The sequence below is a fragment of the Cryptomeria japonica genome, chromosome 2 (genome assembly GCF_030272615.1).
Source record: "Cryptomeria japonica chromosome 2, Sugi_1.0, whole genome shotgun sequence".
Lineage (NCBI taxonomy): Eukaryota > Viridiplantae > Streptophyta > Pinopsida > Cupressales > Cupressaceae > Cryptomeria > Cryptomeria japonica.
In genome coordinates, this window is record NC_081406.1 from 189,784,835 (window position 1) to 189,794,854 (window position 10,020).

Below are 10,020 nucleotides of genomic sequence, written 5' to 3' on the forward strand. Positions count from 1 at the left end.
TGATCTACCGACAAATAAATTTTTAAACTTATTCTCAGACCACCAGAAGAAAATGCAGGAAAGTAAAGTGCAGAAACATAAGAGAAACAACCACAAAATCATAACACTGAGATTTTATGTGGAAACCTGGAAAGGGAAAAACCAAGGTGGGATTGGAACCCACAATATTCATATTTTGTGATCAGGACTACATAAATATTACATAAGGGGGATGCACATGCATTCAGGTACACTTCCTATAACCAAAGGTTCAGTTACAAAATGGAAGTCTCACTCACTTACAAATCAATTACAATGATTCCTACAATGTATGAACTCCAAATAGCATCAAACTATGCTTGGATGATTTCTATTTAAGTAAAATAATTCCGATTGTAACAACTCTGCAACTCTTCTATGTTATGCTTCTTTGTCAGCTACCAGATCAAGAATGTGCATGTGAAACTGTGCCAAAATGGTTTCTCGATCTCAATTCACTCATACCATCCATCAAAAATATATTTCACACTAGTCTTATATATGTGCAACCACAAAATAAATCATTCACCAAGCCGGCCAAGCACAATGTGCAATGTAACGTGTAATTGGGTGTCGGCTTAGATCAAATCACCAAAACATGTGCGGATCCATAAAATGATATCAAATGACTTCTACAGGTCATCCCTATCATCCCATACATGAATCTCACCATTGCAATCACCACAAAGCTTCCAGTCCAAAAGATGTTCTATTGTCCTAAAATATCGAAGATAGATTACCGGATCACTTAATCCACCGGTTACCAAAAACCATGACTGTCAGATAGGATTTCCATGAAGGGTTTCCATCAATGACAACCCTAAACCATTAATTAAGCATCGATATCCACCAGATGAGTATAAATTTCCAATAGGTGAAGACTTGGTTAATGGATGAATTTGCAAATCTGAGACTTCACACAAAGTAGTCCTTTTACTTCACAAGAATCTCCTTCCAAATTGCTAGATTAGGGCACCTCAAATGAGGGAAAGAATATCCATACATTTGAAACCCTAAATTTAAATTTGATAAAAAGATGACTTAGAATTGATGAGTTTTGATACCAAGCAAGATTTGAATAGGGTAAGACCACCTTAATATTCTCCCAATAATCAGGGACTATCAACTTTTTTTTTGATTTTCTAGCAATGTAAGATAGCGTGATTCTAATACTAAATCCATCTTAGTGGCTCAAACCAAGCTACGTAAATATGCAGAATATACCTTAAAGATTGAAATTAGGGTAAGATTAGGATTAAATAAAAAGGGGCACACCTAGGGTCAAGGGCCCAATTTTATGATATGTAAATCTGTGAGAGAGGACTTAGGTTTAATTAAATTAATAATTAAATTCCTTAAGAAGTTCTATAATGTATAATGCAATGGGACACACTAAGGTGGGTGCTAACCTAAGTGTGAAATTAAATAGCCTGATTAAGCGTGTACAATTTATGACATTACATTTAGCCCCTACTTTAGCAATCATATGACACTACGTGCATATGCAAGCTAAAGTATTAAAATGTAAACATTCATGAGAAAAAGGATATGTACATAATATGTCGAACGAAGCCCTAAATAATATATGTAGTATAATGTTAGGAACCACATTCTACAAAATGATATTGTTAGTTGAAATCACAAAATCTCCTAAAATGCTTACTAAGAGTGATGAAATTCGAGGGTATCTTCATGCCCCTCTGTTTTGGCTTGCTAATTAGTATGTTGAAATAGGGTATCATTGGCAATTGACACTCAATTGGTTGGTTTCACTTTGTTGTCATTGATGGCAACATGGTATCTTATTCCGGCTTCATGTTTTGGTTTAGTTGTGTACCGATAGGCACTTCACAAACACTTCACCGACACCGGAAGGATGGAAGGATTTCTTTGGTTACCGATAATGCAGGACAACATGGTTTATAATAAGGTTATCGGTATTGGAGGTTGAGATCTTCTAGATCTGGCATTGACAATTATTTTTGATATTCATGTATTTATGTTATCTAGTCGACATGTATATTGATATTGTAATTATCTTTGTAAGCCGACATAAGGCATGATAAATTGTATAGGGTATATAGGTCAGTTGGATTAGATCATTTTGAAATACGTGGATGATTAGAAGGATGCAAATATGGATGGTTAGCAAATGTGAAATATATGAGAGAGATTATGTATGAGAAGATAATTTTGTAAAGGTTTATTCTGGTAAAGGGTTTAGGGTTTCAAACTGGAACAGACAGAGCTTAACCAGAACTATATTCTGGCATAAAAGATGCTATCTCAGCAGTTCACTTATTTCTCCAAATTGAAGTTTGGATTTGTATGTAGTCAGTGAGGATCCTTTTGTGATTGAGCAGTGTGCTATAGGCTATAAGCCTTCCTGCAAGTGCAAGCCCCTCTATTTTGTAATATCTCTTCATATGGCCAGTGGATTGATATTGTGGGTCACAAATCCCACCGTGGTTTTTCCTCTTTGAGGTTTTCCACATATAATTTTGTGTGTTATCTTATTCATTTATGTGATTGTCTTATTGGTTGCTTTACTTCTTTCAATTATATATGTACAGGTTGGCGTATGCATGTTTTAATAAGGTTAAAATTGATCATACCATTAGAACACTAATTCAACCCCCCCCCCTCCCCCCCTCTCAGTGTTCTTGGATTCCAACAATTGGTATCAGAGCCTTGTGCCTCAGAGGAAGTTTAACAGCTTGAGGAAGATCCTGAATCCGGAATCCATGGATATGGGTTTGGAAAAGCAACTTAAGATGACACTTGAAGATTATGATGCTGAAAGGATGAATAACTTAAAGCTACAAGAGAGGTTGTCATCTGTTCAAGCTAGGAGGAAGGAACTTTTGCAAAATAAGGATGATGAAGAGAAAGATACACTTAAGGAACAGTGTCAGAAGCTGAGTCGGGAGAACATGGTCATGAGAAATGAAATGCAAGCTATAACTATGAGAATGTCTAAGAAGATTGAAGACCAGAAGAACAAGGAAGAAAATCTTGCTATATCTCTGAAGAAAAAATTTGAAGAATGTGGTAGGTTGGTTCATGAGAATGATATGTTAAGAACAAATTTAGTACAATCCCAAAGTAATGAACAAGAGCTTGAGAGACAAAGGATAATTCTGAGAGATGATCTAACTATTGCAAGTGAGTATAGAGAAAAATTCAAGATTAGTTCAGCATAGCTAGATGAGTTATTAAAGGGACAAAGGAAAAATGGAGATTCCAGTGGACTTGGATTTGAACAAGGATAGACTTTTGGTACTGCTAATGATGATCAAAACCATAAGGCACCGGTAAGGCAATTTAATGCTTATAAATTTAATGGTAGATGCTTTGTTTGCAATAAATTTGGTCACATGGGTAAGCAATGTAGAAATAGAGCAAATCAGAATCCCAATTCTGCTCTTGGTCAATGTTATAAATGCAATAAGTATGGTCATAAGACAAAATATTGTAGAATGAATGTAAAATGTTATGCATGTGGAAAATTTGGACATATGGCTAATCTGTGCAGGTCAAGAAATTATACCGGTTTTAGCAAAGCAATTCAAAAGAATAATGTTACATGTTATGCATGTAATGAGGTTGGACATATTGCTAAATTTTGTAGGAACAGAAATCCACTGGTTGGTAATGGAGGATCAAATGAGAAAGGGAAAGAAAAGTTTAATGAAATCTAGCAAGATCATACCCATAGATGGGTCAAGAAGTCAGAAGATCAATCTGCAGATGTTAATGTACTGGTTACTTATCTGGCAGAGGAAGTTGCTCCTACACCTGTAGGAAGCTCATCCGGTAACAGAGGCAGATGCCTTAGGGTAGGAAAAATTCATGAAGATGTTGAGTATGTCCCGGGAAGAGGTTCTAGAAGATTTTCCAAACATTGGAGATGCTTGTCTAGCATGGATATGTTTGTTCAAGATCTGGTATCTTTCACCAGAAGTCATTGATGTCAATGAAATATTAGGGTTTTTCTTGGAGGATAAAAGGTTGAATCTACTTCATTTTTTATCACCTTGCATTCAGAGCGATTAAGGGCGATTCAGTGTGATCACATATCTTCTTGAGCAATTTCACTGGCGATTGGAAGAAGTCTCTAGGGTTTTTCACCGAAAGCAATTCACGGGTATTTATCTTCACTCATGGAAGCGGTCAAACCCCGAAAGATCTGGATTGAGGAGATGGGTTATGAAGTTGATACACACATTTTATATGCTTATGTAAAGATGTTGATTGATGCACCTATTGATGAAGCTGAGAAACCCTATGGTACTGCTAAGCAAAAGACACAAGAGGTTGAAACTGAGTTCAAGAAGCAGGAAGGTAAGGCAGGTAAGTTTATTGAAAAAGTTTCAGAAGACATCAAAGCATTGATTGATGTTGTCCTAGAGAAAGGCAAGAAGAGAAAAGAACCAAGAATATTTATTGAACCTATTGCAGTAGAGTCTACATCTGAGGATGACACACCCCTGGCATTCAAAAGGGTTATAAGGAAGAAAATTGAAGAAACCAAGGTAGAGGCTAAAAAGAAACCAGTTAGGAAAGTTACATTCAAGTTACTGGCACAAAAATGATCTCCAAAAGTAACACCTTCATCCCCATCCAGTACTAGAAGGATAATTAAGAAGGGTGGCATTGATCTGGCAATTGAATCTGGTAATGTAACTATCATTCCACCAAAGACTTGTGCAGAGATAGTTAATGAGATTACTAAGGATGGTATGTTAAAGAATGTACAGTTTTATTATGAACATTTAGAGGATGATGAACAAAGAGAGGTAGAGGAAGCAATAATTTTATTTGGATATTTATAAGAAAGCCTTGATAGAAATTGAAATCCAAATACTGGTACACTTGGGGTTACAGATAGGAAAATCTTTAATAGCAAACATAGAGTAATCAATCTTATGTTAGGAAGGGTAAATGAAATAATCAAGGTGACCCAGAAGGCATGGGTTAAGTTCTTTGAAGAGAATCGTGATTTTTATATACTTTACCAGAATCTAAGAAAGATACTGCAGACATCCCGATTGAAGGAAAAGGAAAAGGTATTATGGTTACTTCACCCTCAATTTTAAAAAACATTAAGATAGTGGAAATTAAGCCCCCAGTAGATACAAATGTACAGGCAAATGTTGAGATATCAAAAAATACAGAGAGTGTAAAGGTTGATAATGTACAAGATACTAATGTTGAGGACAACAATCCTCTGGATACAGATGTACAGGTTGAGGTTACAGTTCCTAGGGAGGAACCGACAATTACTAAGACTGCACCAAGTGGCGAAGCCACCAGTGCAAGTGAGGAAGCTATAAAGGTTAAAACATCAGATGAGAAGAAAGGGGAATCTAGCAAGGAACTGGTATTGAATCCATCATTGTTGTCAATTGACACCTCATAGGTTTAAAAGAAAAACATAACCGAGATGAGCTCTAATGAACTCATGATGATGGTTGCATAGAAAATGATGAAGGGGGGATCTATGGATAAAGGTATTATTGATTAGTCTATCACTATTTTGCATATACTAGTCCCGAAGTGCAAGTTTGACAGAGAAGCGAGCCCATCTGGCAAGCTTAAGACAATTATAGAGCACATTTCAAAGGATTTTCAATCCTTGCAGCAAATATCAAACCGACAAGCATTGGAGAGGTTCACACAAGCAAAAAGAGCTACATTTGATCAAGTGATTGAGTCTGAGAGAAAGAAGATTAATGAAAGGTTGAAATTGATAGACAATTCTTTAAAGTAATGTACAAATATTTACAGAGTATGTTCTAACACAGATGTTCTTACATTTAATTTGGATAAGAAGATTAAAGAATCTTAGGAGAAAATTGCAAGTATAACCAATTATTTTGATGGATTGACTTCATTGACTACATCCATTGATGGTGAGGTTTTGATTTTGGAAGCCCAAATTTCTGTTCTTGAGAAAGAAAAAGACAAAATCATAAGAAGAGCCAGAAATCTTAGAGGTTTGGTGAGTGCCCAGTTGGATTCACTCATTTTACTTAAGAAGGAGTGTTTAGATATGGTTGGTAAGCCCACACCAACAGAGTTAAATGAGAAAGAGTCATTTGCCCATATGCTAAATGGACTTGTATCTATTTCTGGCACTTTCAAATCAGGTTGGGATACTTATCTTGAGATTTTGGAGAAGGCTTGAGATTTTGGAGAAGGCCTATCTGGAAATTTTCAAATATATTAAGCTCTGGTAAGGTATTTTTGGGATATTCATTGTACAGTCTTTTCATTCTTCGTCCCAGATTTGGATTTTTAGAAATTTTTATGGCATTGATGTCAAAGGGGAGTGATATAGATGTGAAAAAGAAAAAGGGAGATGTATACATTAAGGGGAGACATGGAGGTATGGAACTATGGAAGTATGGAGTATTTTGTATTGATGAATATTCAGCTTAGGGGGAGCAAGTTCAGGATGAAACCGACAAATGAAACCATGACCATTTTTCACATGAGTGTTGCCATCAATGCCAAAGGGGGAGATTGTTGGCAATTGACACTCAATTGGTTGGTTTCACTATGTTGTCATTGATGGAAACATGGTATCTTGTTCCGACTTCATGTTTTGGATCAGTTGTGTACTGACAAGCACTTCACAGACACTTCACCAATACCGACACCGACACCAGCACCAGCAGGATGGAAGGATTTATTTGGTTACTGGAAATGTAGGCCGACATGGTTTATAATAAGATTATCGGTATTGGAGGCCGACATCTTTTGGTTCTGGCATCGACAATTATTTTTTATATTCGTGTATTTATCTTATCTAGTCGACATGTATATTGATATGTAATTATCTTTGTAAGTTGACATAAGGCATGATAAATTGTATAGGGTATATAGGTCAGTTGGATTAGATCATTTTGATATATGTGGATGATTAGAAGGATGTGAATATGAATGGTTAGTAGATGCAAAATATATGAGAGAGATTATGTATGAGAGGATAATTTTGTAAAGGGTTATTCCGGTAAAGGGTTTAGAGTTACAGACCAGAACAAACAGAGCTTAACCGGAACTGTATTCTGGCATAGAAGATACTATCTCAGCAGTTCACTCATTTCTCTGGATTGAAGTCTGAATTTGTATGTAGTCAGTGAGGCTCCTTTTGTGATTGAGAAGTGTGCTCTAGGCTGTAAGCCTTCCTGCAAGTGCAAGCCCCTCTATTTTGTAATATCTCTTCATATGGCTAGTGGATTGATATTGTGGGTCACAAATCCCACTGTGGTTTTTACTCTTTGAGTTTTTCCATGTATAATTTTGTGTGTTATGGTATTCATTTATGTGATTGGATTATTAGTTGCTACTTATTTCAATTTTATATGTATCGGTATACTAGTTCATGTATGCATGTTTTAATAAGGTTAAAATTGATCATATCGGTAGAACATTGATTCACCCCCCTCTCAGTGTTCTTGGATTCCAACACTATTTATGATGTTGCATTTAGCCCCTACTTTAGCAATCATATGACACTATGTGCATATGCAAGCTAAAGTATTAAAATGTAAACATTCATGAGAAAAAGGATATGTACATATTATGCCGAACAAAGCCCTAAATAGTATCTGTAGTATAATGTTAGGAACCACATTCTACAAAACGATATTGTTAGTTGAAATCACAAAATATCCTAAAATGCTTACTAAGAGTGATGAAATTCGAGGGTATCTTTACGCCCCTCTATTTCGGCTTGCTAATTAGTATGTTAAAATAGTGTATCATGTTTACTGGTGTAGTCACGGTGGGAGGGTCCTCAATGAGAATAGTTTGGACCTTGCAATAAGAGGTACACAATAGAAACAACTCAAAGTGATGGAGAAAATACAGAAATAAATTATATTATATCATGAAAATCATTTACAAACTTCCAGCAATATGCGGGCTTACAAGATTCGACACATTAGCCTGATCACAAAACATGTGTGTTATGCAACATTTGCTCAAGAAAGAATGTGAGCCAACTCCAGACCTCCTAACCTTCAGATCTATCTTCTATCTTCTAAAAAAAAATTCTAAATGTTTAACTACATTGATTTATATGATCAATAGTGATCCGCGTCAGCCCAAGGTGAAACAATCATCGATGAAAAAGATGAAATGTGTAAAACAACAAGATTAGCCTCTATCAAAGAGATCCATCTAGAAAATCTATAGAATGAAGTGTGGACCTAAGGGAAGGTCAGCCACATGCCAAGGAATATTGGAAACAATGGACTGAAGCTACGCAAATGATTTGCAACATTCACCTATAGAATATGTCCAAGCGGTTCTGGTGTTCTAAGCTAGAAAATTGTCTTGGATTCTGGAAGCGATAACTTGCCAAGAAAAGATCCAAACATCTTGTGGAATTAGGATAAGGAAAATGAACATGTCCACAATCAAAATCTAGCTCAGAAAGATCTGATGAGAAAATGCAAAGAAACACAGAATGAAATGTTAAAACTGCAAAACAGGAACAAACTGAAAGAAAATGTTTTTGGTTGATACAAGATTGCTAAGAACCAGGGATGCTACTACATCAGACATCCAGGGTTGTTGAAAAAGTGAGTCCCTCACTTTTTCAGGTCAGAGGAAAACCAAGATGGACTACCTCTTCCTAAGAAATCCATGATGAATCTTCAACTAGTCTGTCCTTCCACTTCACAAGATACTCTCTATACTAGTTGCTCTAAGTACTACGCCCAATTCTTCTATCCAAAATCTCTTCAATTTGATCTGGTATCCATTGAGATATCTGCTTCTCCAAGTTTGCTACTTTGTCCTCACTGAATTCTATCTCATGATATTGATGTAGATCTACAATGTTGAATATAGGTGAAATTTCCAAAGTATCAGGTAACTCCACTTCATATGCATTTTCGGAACTAAATTTCTTCAAGATCTTACAAGGTCCAAACTTCCTCATCTTTCACTTGTTATAATTTCCAACTATAAATCTCTCATTTCTTAGATACACCATCACTTCATCGCCTACTTCAAATTATTTATGTCTCCTCTTCTCATCTACTTTCTCCTTATACTTGTTATTCATGTCCTCCAAATGTTGTTTGACCTGAGTATGTACTTTTTTCATATGCTCTGTAAATTATTATACTTCTAGACTCATCTTATCTTCATTACTGATGTCTCTCAACTTTGATATGCCTCTAGGTTGTGCTCCGGTAACAATCTCAAAAGGTGTTCTTTCGGTACTCTTGTTCACTGGATTATTGTAGGAAAATTCTGCTTGTGCAAGAATCATGTCCCAACTTCCAGTTTTCTCTCCCACTAAGCATCTCAATGAATTTCCCAAACTCCTATTCATTACCTTTGTTTTCCAATCAATTTGTGGGTGAAAAGTAGAGATGAACTTCAAATCTGTCTTCATCTTCTTCCACAGTGTCCTCCAAAAATATGCAACAAACTTAGTATCTTTGTCAGAAACTATGCGTTTAGGTAATCTATGCAATCTCACCACCTCCTTGAAAAATAGGTCAGCAACATGTACTGTATCTATTGTCTTCTTACAAGCTATGAAATGTTCCATATTTGAGAATCTCTCTACCATCACAAATATAGAATCATTTCCTCTCTGTGTCTTAAGCAATCCAAGTATAAAATCCATGCTTATGTCCTCCCAAGTTCTCTCCAGAATTGTCAAAGGATTATACAAATCCCACATTCTGACTACTACCTTTTGAAAGTTGACAAATCCTATATCTCTACACAAATTTCCTAACATCCTTATGAATCTGAGGCCAAAAGTAATTCTCACTTATCAATGCCACTATCTTTTCAACACCAAAGTTTTTGGTCAATCCTCCACTATGCTTCTCCTTTATCAGACTTTCTCTCATAGGACTTCTAGGTATACACAATTGAACTCCTTTAAATAACATCTCATATTGAATAAAATAATCCAACCACTTACTTTTGTCTACCATAATCAGTTACTTACAAGCTTTCCAAGAT